Source organism: Apium graveolens, chromosome 4 (assembly GCF_009905375.1).
Source record: "Apium graveolens cultivar Ventura chromosome 4, ASM990537v1, whole genome shotgun sequence".
NCBI lineage: Eukaryota > Viridiplantae > Streptophyta > Magnoliopsida > Apiales > Apiaceae > Apium > Apium graveolens.
The window spans coordinates 125,031,744-125,048,985 of NC_133650.1; positions in this window are offsets into that span (position 1 = coordinate 125,031,744).

The window sequence follows — 17,242 nt, forward strand, 5'->3', positions numbered from 1 at the left end:
GATCCTCGCTACCAACTGGTTCCTTCTTAACTGGAAAAGAACATAAACAACATCGCACAAATGAGCTAACTAGCTCAGCAAGTCACAATGATAAGACTGAGAATAATGATCATCAAGTGAAAATGATTAAGGTATCAATGGAACAATGATCATTGATTTAGAATTGGATATTATATTTTTATTTTAAAAACCAAGGTTAGGCTGCTGATCAGTCACGCACTAACCCCGAGTAAGGCACACAGCTCTGCTCTAATTACTGGATCCAAGGCATACATTGGCCTAACTTGACCACTAATCTTGTCTGACCACGAATCTGGTCCTCAATTTTATAAAAACAATCCAATTCTAACATAATAACATAATAAACAATGTAAAGCAATAATAAAAATCATAAGCAATATTGGATGTTCAATAATGAGATGGTTTCAATCTTCACAAAGGATCAATATAGCAATTTCAAAGAATGGCTGTTAGGTAATGAAAGAATTGGATAACAAAGGAATCAACGTTTCAAGTTTAAAAGGATTTGGTCTTTCAAAGCATAAGGTACAATTTTTTGAATATATAAGCAATTTGATTCAGTATTTGGCATTTAGTTTGTATGTATTTGCGGAGTAGTATCGTATATATGTGGTTCGTATTCGGGTTTACAACAATCAATGGTTCAGAAAGAATAAGATTTACGGCTCAAAGATCAACAACTGGAATCAGGGTTCAGGGTTCCGTGCTTCAAAGCACTTGCAATATAAAACAGGGCTATCAATCAACTACAATATATCTCGAGAAAGTTCAGAACACTTGCCTGGTACTAGTTTGCTATACTTCACTAACTTCCAATTACAACCGTCTTACTCCTCGACTATCTGTTTTCCTTTCCTAAGCCTTACCTCTTCTGCTCACATATCATAAGCATCTATCAATACTCAACTCATACGATTTTATTTGATATACACTTCTATCTACCCATCGTTTTACTCAAATCCGACTAAAGGATTGAAATTTATGCTATAAACAAGTAAACACCGAACATATAGATCGACAGTCAAACAACAAGTTACATATAACACGTAACACGTCAAACAATCAATGATATATCATTTATAAAGGAGTCTTGGGTCATAAACAGGCTTTCGGGTATTTAATATGATTTTTAAAACATTTTTCGGAATTAAAACGGGTCGTTGGATCAATTTCAAAGCAATAAAAAAGGTTCGGCTGGCCAAATCTGGTTTCAAAATAATTTTCTAATAATTATCGAGCCTTGAAAATAATTTAAAATAATATTTTAAAGCTCGAAACTATTTTTCGGAATTTTTAAATCAGTTTTAAATAATTAAATCTAATTAAATAATTAATTAAAATCAATTAATAATTAATTAAGTCAATTAATCAATTAATTTTCGAATGAATTGACTAATTAATCAATTAATAATTAACTAAAATTAATTAACTAATTAATTCATATTTATTTTTGAATTAAAAATAATTTTTGGAATTAAAATAATAATTTTTGGAATTTTCAGAAATTAAAAATGAATTTTTATAATTAAAATAAATAGAAAATATGATTTTTAAACATTTTTAAAACAGGAATCCTATTTCTGCAATTTCCAGAAACTTTAGGGACTAAACTTCAGCATCTTCAAAAGTACAGGGACTAAACTGCAATTTTGCAGTTCAGTTGCCGGAAAATTACGGGGATGGCCGGAGAACACGTTCCCGGCATCCTCACACCACCAACTCCTCCAGATATGATCTATACATCACCAGGAATCTATTCATGTGATCAAAACACATCAATAACCCCTGAGTTGGCCGGAATTTGGCCGGGAAGTTCGCCGGTTTCCGGCGAGCTCGACGTAACTTTAAAAACACAACTCCCTTCAAACCATGAATCGTCTGTTAAAGAGCTATACACCAATCGATTGCAAATTTCATAAGGGACACAACCCACTATATTTCAACAGCAAATAACCCCTAGAACAAAAAACCCTAAATTTTAATTAACAACATTCATACAGGTTATAAACCCTAATTTTAAAATTCGAAGATTAAACTCAATTTTGAACATGTTATTGAACTCCAAATCAGTCATATGACATATGAAAATCATCAGGAAAATAATCTCTACAACATGCAATCATCAAATCATTCAAACAATCATCCGAACAAAAATTCATATTTTTAATCAAAATAATTCGAAAATAAATAAAAATATAGAAAATAAACCTTTGATTCTGCAGTTCTGGAACTTGTATAATCTGATAGTACTCTTGAAACCCTTCATTTTGGTTACTCAAGCTTTGCAAACAGATGTCAATAACACCTCCGAATTGCTGTTTGATTCTTGAAAGTTTATATGAATATATAGATTTTCTTTGTAAAATTATATAATTACTGTTTGCAAATGATTTTCGGTACGAAGTAAAATACGGTAAAGGCTATTTATAATTACGGAAAATTAGTATCCCGTTGGATCATTCCGGATATAAAATGGTACGTTTATTTATAAAAACAGATCCAAACGGTACCGGTTTTCGGGATAATTATCCAAATCAGTACAATTTGTAATGCGGCCTTGGTCTCAGCGCCTGGTTACACGTATTACGAGGTGATAATTGTAATAGTTTAATAAAAAGATCCCGTTTATTAAAAATACAAGTTTTATTTATTTACCGAAACGAATAATGTATCGAAAATATTGCGCCGGGATCCGCGCAGGACAAACCGTACACCGGATCGAAAAAGTCGAAACATGGAAAATGCTCGGAATATTGCAATTAGGTTAGGAAGGAGTTCTCGGAAGAGTTTTGGGTTATAAAAACGTAAAAACGAATGACGTCGGTTGGTTCCTGATTATATAAAATAGTTTATAAATACTCGGAAAAAGAATTTACAAAATCCATATATTTCCTATAAAATCATAAATCAACATAAAAATAAATAGGAAGATATGACAATTATCTATATTTTATTTTGGAAATATAAAAATTAAAATACTCAATTAATATTATTTTTAAACATCCAAACACATATACCACTTAACAAATAATTCACAGAATAAATACTGTAAATGCATAATATTTATTTATTAGCAAAAATAATTACACGATATATCCCAGATATTACATCCTTCCCCCTTAAAAGGATTCTGTCCTCAGAATCTCCTAAGGAAACAAATGAGGATACTTTTCTCTCATATCACTTTCTAACTCCCAGGTTGACTCTTCAACCTTTGGGTTTCTCCACATTACTCTTACTAACATTATCACTTTATTTCTTAACACTTTCTCTCTTTCTTCTAGAATCTCTATCAGACTCTCTACATATGATAAATCTGCTTGAAGTTCTATTGGCTCATATTCGAATACATGCCTGGAGTCTGGATTATACTTCTTAAGCATCGATACATGAAAAACATTGTGAATGTGCTCCATGTGCGGAGGTAACGCCAACTCATAAGCTACTTTGCCAACACGCTTTAGAATCTCAAAAGGTCCAACATATCTTGGGCTCAGTTTTCCTTTCTTTCGTAATCGTGTCAATCCTTTCCACGACGATACTTTTAGTAATACCAGATTTCCTTCTTCGAATTCCATATCTTTCCTTGATTGATCTGCATACTTCCTTTGACGGTTTTGTGCTGCTATCAATCTCTTCTAGATAACTTCAACAACTTCCTTCGTTTGTTGCGCTAATTCAGGTCCAAGTATTTTACGTTCTCCTACTTCATCCCAATATACAAGAGATCGACATTTGCGTCCATAAAGAGCTTCATAGGGTGGCATCCCAATATTGGCATGATAACTGTTGTTATAAGCAAATTCTACCAAGGGTAAATGCTCGTCCCAACTTCCTTTGAAATCAATAGCACAAACACATAACATGTCTTCGATTGTCTGGATCGTTCCTAAACATTCTTGAATACTTTTCCAAAATCTTGAATTAAATCTCGGATCTCGATCGGATACGATAGACACAGGAACTCCATGACAAACTACGATCTCTTTCAGGTACATATGGACTAACTTATCTAGTGAAAATCTTTCATTTATAGGCAGAGAATGAGCTGACTTGGTAAGTCTGTCCACTATAACCCAAATGGCATCATGATTAGCTTTCGTCCTTGGTAATCCAACTATGAAATCCATGGCAATATGCTCCCACTTCCATTCTGGAATCTCTAATGGCTGCAACAATCCAGTTGGTCTCTGATGCTCTGCTTTAACTCTCTGACATGTATAACATCTACTAACTCATTCCGCAATTTCCCTCTTCATATCTGGCCACCAATAATTTTCCTTTAAATATCTGTACATTTTGGTGCTCCCTGGATGGATTGAATACCTTGAATTATGAGCTTCCTGTAAAATTTCATTCTTCAATTCAGTCACTGGTGGAATCCAAATTCTAGAAGAAAACCTATAAATACCTTGATCGTCCTTTTGCGTGCACAATTCTTCACCTACCAAATGATTAATGTCCTGATCCATTATCTCTAATTTACACTTTCTTATCTTCTCTAATAACTCCGGCTGGAAAGTCATACTATACACTTTTGCTTCATCAGGCTTGCAAACTCTAATTTCCAATTCCAGTTTCTGAAATTCCTTGTATATCTCTTCGAGTACTGATAACACCTTCAACTTTTCTTTCCGACTTAACGCGGCCGCCACAATGTTTGCTTTACCGGGATGATAGTTAATCGTGCATTCGTAATCCTTGATCAACTCTAACCATCTCTTCTGTCTCATATTAAGCTCCTTCTGTATGAATATGTACTTTAAGCTTTTGTAATCCATATAAATCTCGCATTTCTCTCCATATAGATAATGTCTCCAAATTTTCAAAACGAAAACTATGGCTGCTAGCTCCAAATCATGAATAGGATACTTCTGTTCGTGTGGTTTCAATTGCCTTGACGCATACGCAATCAACTTATCGTGTTGCATCAGAAAGCATCCGAGCCCTTTATGAGAAATATCGCTATAAATTATGAAATTTCCTTGATCGTCTGGAAGTTACAAAATAGGTGTCGTGATTAATCTTCGCTTCAATTCCTGAAAACTTTCTTCGCATTTATCGTTCCATATAAACTTTTCATTCTTCCGTGTAAGCTTCGTCAATGGTGTTGCAATCCTTGAGAAATTTTGAACAAATCGGCGATAATATCCCACTAATCCCAAGAAACTTCTTACTTCTGTTGGTGTTCTCGGTCTTTCCCAATTTGTAATTGTTTCAATCTTTGCTGGGTCCACTTTGATCCCTTCATTACTGACTATGTCCTAAGAACTGAACTTCCTGTAACCAAAACTCACACTTCGAGAATTTAGCATATAACTTTTTTTCCTTAAAATCTCCAAAGCTGTTCTCAAATGTTCTGCATGATCCTCTTATGTCTTTGAATAAATCAAAATATTGTCTATGAACACAATAACAAACTTATCCAAGTATTCCTTGAAAATTCTGTTCATCAGGTCCATGAATGCTGCAAGGGCATTGGTCAATCCAAAAGATATCACTAAAAATTCATAATGTCCATACCTTGTCCTGAAAGCTGTTTTTGGTATATCCTCTGGCTTAATCTTTAGTTGGTGATATCCCGATCTCAAATCGATCTTGGAGAAGTACTTGGCTCCTTTCAATTGGTCAAACAAATCATCAATTCTAGGTAACGGATACTTGTTCTTGATTGTAAGCTTGTTGAGCTCCCGATAGTCGATGCACAGTCTCATGCTCCCATCCTTCTTCTTGACAAATAGTACCGGTACACCCCACGTGGATACAATGGGTCTGATTACTGCTTTCTCTAACAACTCTTGCAATTGCTTTGCTAGTTCCTTCATCTCAACAGGCGCCATTCTGTACGGGGCCTTGGATACTGGTTCCGTTCCAGGTGCTAAGTCGATCACAAATTCAATTTCTCTGTCTGGAGGAAGTCCTGGTAACTCATCGAGAAACACGTCTGGAAATTCATTGACTACTGGAATATCTTCAACTTTTGCTGGCTCCTGACTTCTATCAATCATATAAGCAATGAAATGCTCGCCTCCTTGCCGTAGTAACTTTTTAGCTTGAATCTTTGTTAAAAACTTCTTTGCTTGCTTCTGACCCTTAAACGTCACTATTCTTTCGTCTGGCGTCTTTATCATTACCTTCTTATTTCGACAATCTATCTGGGCATCATGCTTAGATAACCAATCCATTCCTAAGATAACGTCAAACTCTCCTAGCTTAAATTGTATCAAATCTACACAAAACTTACTACCAGAAATCTCAATCTCACAATTCCCACAAACTTGGTTAACAGCTACACGCTCTTGATTTGCTAATTCCACAGTCATTATTTCATTTAAATACTCAACTGGACAATTTAACTTACTAACAAATTCTTGAGAAATAAACTCTAGCCCTTGGAGTCTCATTCACTACTGGGGTAGTTCCCATAATTCTCAATGCATTACTGACTGGGGCTGGTGCCTTGAAATCCCTGGCTATATGTCCTGGCTTTCCACATTTAAAGCATGTAAATCCAATAGCTGGAACCTTAACCACTGGATTCCGGATAGGCTGATCCTTATTTGCTGGCTCTCTCGCTGGCTGATTGTGGCACTCCCTCGAATAGTGCCCTTTCTGATTACATTTGAAACAAACCACGTTCAACTTATTATAGACTCCTCTATGTTTCTTCCCACATACCTGACAGTCTGGAAAAGTTAACCTCTACTAATTCGGCTGATTCACATTGATTGAACGGTTGCTTTGACCTCCGTCTCCTGCATTCTGCTTCTTGAAATTAAAATTTCTCCTTGGCTGAAACTTATCCTTCTTAAAGTTTGGAAACTTCCCTGGTTGTGACTGTCCTTCATTTCCTTCAAACTTCCTCTTCTTACTTTCCTTTTCCTTCCGTGATATCTCGCTCTCTGTCTCTACAATCATGGCCTTCTGTACAACTCCTGCATAGGTATCCAATTCAAAGATAGCTACCTTCCCTCTGATCCATGGCTTCAGACCTTGCTGGAATCTCTTGGCCATCTTCCTGTCAGTATCCACATATGATGGCACATACCTTGAGAACTCTTCAAACTTACTCTCATAATCAACTACCGATATATTTCCTTGATTTAACTCTAAAAACTTTAGCTCCATCTGATCCTGAACAAACTGGGGAAAATATTTTTCTAAAAACAATTCCTTAAACCTCTCCCAAGTAATAAGATCTGTACCTTCCAATGTCTTCACAGTTTCCCACTAATAGGTGGCCTCATTCTTCAAATAATAACTTTCAAACTCCACCTTATGTTCTTCCTTCACTTTAACTAAAGCAAACGACTTCTCTATTTCCTTTAACCAAATATTTACTTCAATCGGATCTAAGGAACCCTTGAATTCTGGTGGGTTTACTACCTGAAAAGTTTTGAAAGTTACCTGGGGATTGGTCTGTCTTTGTTGTTATTGTGTCAGGTGAACTGTTTGTTAGGCCAAGATTTGAAGAATCTGGGCTATTGCTGGGTCTATGGGTCCTGGGTTTGCATTCTGGTTAGTATCATCTTGGTTATTATTGTTGTTGTTGGTTTTTTCATTCTGGGTGTTGGTGCGGGTATTTCTTCTGGGAGGCATTTTCTGTAAAGAATCAAATAACTTATTTAACTTTTAAATCAAATCCTTTGCATAAAAGAAAAGTTTTGTAAAACAGAAATATCTCTTTTTTTTAAAACAGTTGTAACAGTCGAACTAAGTAAATTGCATGCTTCTGTACAGAATATAAACAGTTAAGGGGACAGGGTATATGGTATCACAAGAGTAGAACTGGTGGAATAAATAAAGTAAAGTAAAACAGGTGCAGTAATGTAAATGACAATGCTGGAAAGGAAAAGGTTTTGATATATATAGATCAAAAGTATTAGGTAATACAAGCGTAAAGACGCTTCGGAAGTAAAAGCAAAAGGTACAGCAAACCTACTCACTAGTCAGCAGATCTAGTCTATAAATACAACCCAAAAGTCTACTGATACATACTACACACTACTATATAACTAAACATCCACAACAACACTGATTAGCATCTCCATATCTGGATCTAATTCCAAGGAAACTCTGGTCCTCCTAGCCTCTCAAAGTCCTCCATCACCTCACTAGCCCATCCCATAAGTGCATCAGGGCTTCGACCAGGTAATGTAGCTCCATGTAGCCTAGCCTCAAGAATCCTGCGTGTCACATGGATCTCCTCTCGAAGCTCCCTCACACCACGATCAACATCTGTAGTCCTAATGATATACTGCAGCTCTCGAATATGTGCCAACAAGGAATCATGCTCCAATAAAAGAGCCTCATACCGGTAATAAGGAACATGATGCAATGTAGACTGGAATGGGGCACCCGCAACTGAATGCCCAGTGGAATCTGAATCAGCTAGTGGGGGTCCTCTGATAAGTGGTCTCATGCCTGGGGGTGGAATAGCCTGTAAGGGTACGGGCTGAAATACAGGTGGAGGTAAAATAGCCAACACTGGTGGAACAACAAGACATGGATCTGAAGATGGTCCTCCAACTGAGGGCTCTAGATGATCAGCTGATATGGGGATGAAAGAGTCGGCCATCGCTGCTATCTGAAATCATATCGCAATATAAGAATCTCGAACCACGACACGAATTATACTAATACCTGTTATACCGTCGCACTCAACCTCTCGACGTTCTATCCTTCTATTTCTTACCTCTAATCCTAACCCTCTACCCATTCCCGTCAACCTAGGCTTGTGTCAGTGACTTTTAACTTATAGCTCTGATACTAAACCTGTGGCGCCCTCCAAACCCGGGTCAGAAGTTTGGGGTTCACACACACACACCTTATTTATAACCTGCTTATAACAATAATAAAGATAATAATAATATGTAGTGACCCTACTTACCAACTACCACGGACCGCAACAGGTTAAAGTATGCACACAAGCCACACACACACACTTTATATTACAACGTCCAAATCCCAACTATTCAAATTCCGAACTGGATATTAAACATTATTACAAACTTTTACAAACTTAAACTATCTCAAAAGCTGCCAGCTAGCTTAACTCGATCAACCTGGACCCCTAGCTCTCGCACTGGACTGGGGATCCTCGCTACCAACTGGTTCCTTCTTAACTGGAAAAGAACATAAACAACATCGCTCAAATGAGCTAACTAGCTCAGCAAGACTGACAAGACTGAGAATAATGATCATCAAGTGAAAATGATTAAGGTATCAATGGAACAATGATCATTGATTTAGAATTGGATATTATATTTTTATTTTAAAAACCAAGGTTAGGCTGCTGATCAGTCACGCACTAACCCCGAGCAAGGCACACTGCTCTGCTCTAATTACTGGATCCAAGGCACACATTGGCCTAACTTGACCACTAATCTGGTCTGACCACGAATCTGGTCCTCAATTTTATAAAAACAATCCAATTCTAACATAATAACATAATAAACAATGTAAAGCAATAATGAAAATCATAAGCAATATTGGATGTTCAATAATGAGATGGTTTCAATCTTCACAAAGGACCAATATAGCAATTTCAAAGAATGGCCGTTAGGTAATGAAAGAATTGGATAACAAAGGAATCAACATTTCAAGGTTACAAGGATTTGGTCTTTCAAAGCATAAGGTACAATTGTTTGTATATATAAGCAATTTGATTCAGTGTTTGGCATTTAGTTTGTATATATTTGTGGAGTAGTATCGTATATCTGCGGTTCGTATTCGGGTATACAACAATCAATGGTTCAGAAAGAATAAGATTTACGGCTCAAAGATCAACAACTGGAATCAGGGTTTAGGGTTCAGTGCTTCAAAGCACTTGCAATATAAAACAGGACTATCAATCAACTACAATATATCTCGAGAAAGTTCAGAACACTTGCCTGGTCTAGCTTGCTATACTTCACTAACTTCCAATTACAACTGTCTTACTCCTCGACTATCTGCTTTCCTTTCCTAAACCTTGCCTCTTCTACTCACATATCATAAGCATCTATCAATACTCAACTCATACGATTTTATTTGATATACACTTCTATCTACCCTTCGTTTTACCCAAATCCGACTAACGGATTGAAAGTCATGCTATAAACAAGTAAACACCAAACATAGAGATCGACAGTCAAACAACAAGTTACATATAACACGTAACACGTCAAACAATCAATGATATATCATTTATAAAGGAGTCTCGGGTCATAAACAGGAATTCGGGTATTTAATATGATGTTTAAAACATTTTTCAGAATTAAAACGGGTCGTTGGATCAATTTCAAAGCAATAAACAAGGTTCGGTTGGCCAAATCTGGTTTTAAAATAATTTTCTAATAATTATCGAGCCTTGAAAACAATTTAAATAATATTTTAAAGCTCGAAACTATTTTTCGGAATTTTTAAATCATTTTTAGATAATTAAATCTAATTAAATAATTAATTAATAATTAATTAATAATTAATTAAATCAATTAATCAATTAATTTTTGAATTAATTGACTAATTAATCAATTAATTATTAACTAAAATTAATTAACTAATTAATTCAGATTTATTTTTGAATTAAAAATAATTTTTGGAATTAAAATAACAATTTTTGGGATTTTCTGAAATTAAAAACGAATTTTTATAATTAAAATAAATATAAAATATGATTTTTAAATATTTTTAAAACAAGAATCCTATTTCTGCAATTTCCAGAAACTTCAGGGACTAAATTTCACCATCTTCAAAAGTACGGGGACTAAACTGCAATTTTGCAGTTTAGTCGCCAGAAAATTACGGGATGGTCGGAGAACACGTTCCCGGCATACTCACACCACCAACTCCTCCAGATATGATCTATACATCACCAGAAATCTATTCATGCAATCAAAACACATCAATAACCCCTGAGTTGGCCGGAATTTGGCCGGGAAGTTCGCCGGTTTCCGGCGAGCTCGGCGTAACTTTAAAAACACAACTCCCTTCAAACCACGAATCGTCTGTTAACGAGCTATACACCAATCGATTGCAAATTTCATAAGGGACACAACCCACTATATTTCAACAGCTAATAACCCCTAGAACAAAAAACCCTAAATTTCAATTAAGAACATTCATACGGGTTATAAACCCTAATTTTAAAATTCGAAGATTAAACTCAATTTTGAACATCTTATTGAACTCCAAATCAGTCATATGACATATGAAAATCATCAGGAAAACAAGCTCTACAACATGCAATCATCAAATCATTCAAACAATCATCCGAACAAAAATTCATATTTTTAATCAAAATAATTCGAAAATAAATAAAAATATAGAAATAAACCTTGGATTCTGCAGTTCTGGAACTTATATAATCTGATAGTACTCTTCAAACCCTTCATTTTGGTTACTCAAGCTTTCCAAACGGATTTCAATAACACCTCTGAATTGCTGTTTGATTCTTGAAAGTTTATATGAATATATAGATTTTCTCTGTAAAATTATATAATTATTGTTTGCAAATGATTTTCGGTACGAAATAAAATACGGTAAAGGCTATTTATAATTACGGAAAATTAGTATCCCGTTGGATCATTCCGGATATAAAATGGTACGTTTATTTATAAAAACAGATCCAAACAGTACCGGTTTTCGGGATAATTATCCAAATCAGTACAATTTGTACTGCGGTCTTGGTCTCAGCGCCTGGTTACACGTATTATGAGGTGATAATTGTAATAGTTTAATAAAAAGATCCCGTTTATCGAAAATACGAGTTTTATTGAATTATCGAAATGAATAATTTATCGAAAATATTGCGCCGGGACCCGCGCAGGACAAACCCTACGCCGGATCGAAAAAGTCGAAACATGAAAAATGCTCGGAATATTGCAATTAGGTTAGGAAGGAGTTCTCGGAAGAGTTTCAGATTATAAAAACGTAAAAATGGATGACGTCGGTTGGTTCCCGATTATATAAAATAGTTTATAAATACTCGGAAAAAGAATTTATAAAATCCATATATTTTCTATAAAATCATAAATCAACATAAAAATAAATAGGAAGATATGACAATAATCTATATTTTATTTTGGACATATAAAAATTAAAATACTCAATTAATATTATTTTTAAACATCCAAACACATATACCACTTAACTAATAATTCACAGAATAAATAGTGGATATGCATAATATTTTTTTATTAGCAAAAATAATTACACGATATATCCCAGATATTACAATAACTTATGTATTAATAAGTCTTGTAACACATTTATGCATTCTACAATACCTTAAAGATCTAGAAGTTGTGGGATATTCAAAGTCATGTTGACTACTACTTTGCGATGCAAAATAGGTTGACTAATTGTACATATTAGATACCTTGTAATTTTGCATAAGTGAAATAGAGTTAACTGCTATAAAAGACTTTCAACGGACGATTCTACAAGGTTTTGACGGATGACCAAAGTCACATTCAACGGATGATCTAATGAAGCTTCGACGGATGATTCAACACAGTTTTAACAGATGATCCAATGAAGTTTCAACGGAAGTTTAAATTCAAATTGCAGTTGATAGTGACTTGACAGTCATATGGGTTGATTAGATGCAAATGGAATGTGGCAGCCTATTTACAGGTTTTTAGAGGACAAAGAAGCATTTCCATTTTCATGCTAACCTGAAGATATTCAAAGATGCTGGATAGAGAAATAAAGAAGCAGGTAAATAGACTAAGAAACTTTTGTCTTATTAGTTTGTCTTTTTATCATGTAACTTGGTGATATATAAACTAAGGGTAGCAAGTAGAATAGTATCAAGTGAGTAAGAAATCAACTAGAGAAATAAATAAAGCTGTATCTATAAAGAATTTCTCTATTCTTTTGTAATTTCTACTTGTAAGCAGCTGTGTGCAAATCTTCCATCACAGAGTTCTCGATTTTATATATATCTCTGGTGGAAAAGTTCAATCCACCAGAAAGTTTTTAAATACTTGTATTTAATCACTTGTTTGATTTCTTCAATATTTTCATTCCGCACTTTAGCCAAATCAAACACGGTTTTATATTTAAGAAAGAACAGTCCTTAAAATCAAAAAGGAACCAGAATTACATTCAACCCCCCTTCTATAATTCTTTATTAGATTATTTGGGAATAACAATTGGTATTAAAGCGAGCTCTTGAAGAACAAAGAGTTTAAAGACCACAATAACTAACAAGATGTTGTGTATATGTTGTGAACTTGATGATTTCATTAACAAAACACCTTGGTAGATTTTACTTAGTGAATTTTATAGCACTCGACGGATAAGGATTATAGTCCCGACGGATGACTCAATATAGTCCCGGCGGATGATGATTTATTATCCATCAAGTGAGTAGCTTATGTAATAATAAGTCTGTAGCACATTTCTGCATACACCTTTGTATAGATTCTGTAGTAGCATATAAGTCATGATTGACTTAACTAGATATGCAGAATAGGTTGATTAATTGTACATAGATGATGTCTTGTAATTCTGCATAAATAAAATGAAGTCAAGTGCCAAATAGCTACCGACGGATGATTAACAAAGACTTCGACGGATGATCAATATAGTTGTCGACGGATGATCAACAAAGCCATCAACGGATGATCATAAACTCGACGGATGATCATGTACTCAACGGATAAAGAATTCAAATATCTGTTGACAGTGACAACACAGTCATATGCGTCGAGTGTATACAAATAGAATGTGGTAGCCTATTCAACTAGGTTTTCGAGAACAAAAGAAGCATTGACATTTCCATGCTATTATGAAGATATTCAAATATGCTGGAATAGAGTAATGAAGTAGCATTGTAATAGACTCGATAGTTTTTGTTTTAATTATCTTGTCTTATTACTTTGTAATCTTGGTGATATATAAACCAAGAAGCAGCAAATAGAATAGTAACTAAGGAACTAAGCAACAAAGAGAGAAATATTTGTAAGCAGTATTCTTAGCATTTCTCTCATTCCTAGTTGTTATCATTTTGTAAGGAGCTGTGAGTTTTTTGCACACAGAGTTCTCTCGATATATATTATATATCTCTGGTGGAATCATTCAAATCCACCAGAAAGTTTTTAAAGACTCTTGTTTTTAATTACTTGTGTTTTGATTTATTTCAAGTAACTATTCCGCATTCTACTAATCAATTCACACTTGTATATATAATTGAGTTAGAACAATTTTTATTCAAGAAAAAGTTTCAAGAATTCCCTTCAACCCCCCTTCTGTAATTCTTGTTATATTGTTAAGGGACTAACTCAAGATGAGCAAAAAAGATGTTGGAGTAAAAATTCCATTTATGGACAAAGACAACTATCACCACCGGAAGGTGAAAATGCACCTGTATATCCTCTCTCAAGATGAAGAATATGTGGAATATATTGAGAAAGGTCCTTATGTCCTTATGAGAGCTTCTACAGGAAATGAGCCATCTATCCCAAAGCCTAGAGCAGAATGGTCTGATCTAGATATTGAGCAAGTTCATAAGGATAAGAAGGCCATGAACATTTTGTTTAATGGTGTTGATGGTGACATGTTTGACAACATCATCAATTTCAAAACTGCTAAGGATGTCTGGGATACAATTTAAGTTATATGTGATGGAACTGAGCAAGGGAAAACAAAATGTAACTCTTGATTCAGCAATATGAGCATTTTCATAGTGAAGAAAGTGAGTCACTCACTGACATTTTTAGTAGGTTTCAAAAACTGCTAAATTCTCTAAAGCTGCATGGAAGAGTATATCAGACAAAGGACTCAAACCTCAAATTCCTTAGATCTCTATCAAAGGAATGGAAGCCTATGACAGTCTCACTAAGAAACTCTCAAGATTACAAGGAATTTACCTTGGACAGACTGTATGGGATTCCAAAGACCTATGAGCTTGAAATAGATCAAGATTAGAAGCTGGAGAAAGGAAGGAAGAAGGGAGGATCCATTACATTGGTTGCTGAGCAAGAGAGAGGGAGAGGGATAGACAAAGGTAGAAGCTGTGGAATCTGCACCAAACCCTAGAGTTTGTGAAGGCAAAGGAAAAGGGCTAGTAGCTGAACATGAAGACCATCTTAGTCAAGATGATATGGATGACATAGATGAGCATCTGGCTTTTCTATCCAGAAGGTTTGCCAAGCTCAAATTCAAGAAGAATTTTGGAGCATCCAAGCCAAACAGAAACATGGTTGACAAGTCAAAATTTAAACGTTTCAAGTGTGGCTTGAGTGGTCATTTTTCAAGTGAATGCAGAAAGCCTGATTATGATAGAAAGAAGTTTCAGCATGTGGATTATAAAAAGAAATATTTTGAGTTCCTCAAACAGAAGGAAAGGGCCTTTCTAACTCAGGAAAATGACTGGGCTCCTGATGGATTAGAGGAGGATGAGGATACAAGCTATGTCAATCTAGCACTTATGGTCAAATCAGATGAAACAGAGGTCAGTTCATCCAGTATTCAGGTAATCACTACTAATCTAGCACACTTATCTAAAGCTGAGTGTAATTATGCCATAAATGACATGTCTACTGAGTTATATCATCTGCGTGTTACCCTCAAATCACTCACCAAAGAAAACACTAATATTAAAGAGAACAATTTGTTTTTGAGTGAAAGAAATAATGTGTTATAAACTCAATTTGCTGAGTTTGAGAAACTAAAGATGGAGTGCAAGATTGCTAGAGATGAACTGACTGAATCTTTAAATAAAGAGGAGATTTTAAGAAAGCAACTTGAACAAGAACATGAAGTGATTAAGGCATGAAAATCATCTAGAGATGTCCATGCTTAAATTACTAAAGTTTAGGGTATAGAATCTTTCTGTGATGAAGCTTGAAAAAAGAGCAAGGAGAAACTGAATCCCAACTTGGAAGAAGGACTTTCAACGGATGTGGATTTGAAGGATAATGAAGGTTATCCGTCAAATGATCAAATGAATTATTCGTCGAAAGACAAAGATCCACATCCGTCGAGTAATAGAAATCCAATTAGCAAAGCCCATCTAGCTAAGCTAAATGATAAATATGGATCAGTTTCTAAGAACTTCGTTACAGGAGAAACAAGTCAAGTAAAAGAGAACAAAATAGTCAATATAGGGCATCTGTCAATCAAGCAATTGAATGATAAATTGGAGAAAATTGAGGTTAAAACAGAATCTTAAAGGAAAAACAATAAGAATGGGAAAGTAGGAATTAACAAACATAACAACTACACGCCTGATAAATATGCACCTAGAAAAATCTATGTGAAGTGTGGTAGTGTTAATCATTTGTATATTAATTGCAAACTTGCTATGTCTGCACCCATGTCTGCATCTCCTTCATTTCCTAACATGCCTATAATGCCTATGAATGTTATGCCTGTACATAATTTGAATGCACAATTTGTTGATATGCCATTGTATAAAATCCTTACTATACTGCATTTAGTATGTCTCAAATTCCATTTAGCATGCCTTACTGGAATAACATGTTTGCACAGAATATGCCCTGCCATGTTAACCAGCATGTGCATGATAATTCTGTTATGATGAATGGTTTTCAAAGCTCTATTCAAATGACCAAGGTTGAATCTCAATCACCTAAGTCAAATTAGGAAAAGCCTAAGAAACCTAAGAAGAAGGCTAACAAAGAAGGACCCAAGGAAACTTAGGTACCAAAATCAACTTGATTTGATTTTTTTGTGTACATGGAAACAGAAAGAATCTTTGGTATTTGGATAGTGGGTGCTCAAGGCACATGACTAGAGTTCTACCCTGCTCATTGAGTTCAAAGAAAGAGCTGGCCCAAGTATCACTTTTGGAGATGACAGCAAGGGTTATACTCTGGGATATGGATTGATTTATAAAGACAATGTCATCATTTAGGAAGTTGCCCTAGTGAATGGACTCAAGCATAATTTGTTGAGTATCAGCCAGCTTTGTAACAAGGGCAACTCACTAACATTTAACTCTGAAGCCTGTGTTGTGACCAATAAGAAAAGAAACAAAGTGGTTCTCACTGGAGTGAGAAAAGGAAATATGTATCTAGCTTACTTTAACTCATCAAATGCATAATCTGTCACTTGTCTCTTCAGCAAGGCAAGTCAAGATGAAAGTTGGCTATGGCACAAGAAGATGTCCCATCTTTACTTTAATACTATGAATGAACTAGTCAGGAAAGATTTGGTAAGAGGCATTTCTCAAGTGGAATTCTCAAAGGATGGATTGTGTGATGCCTGT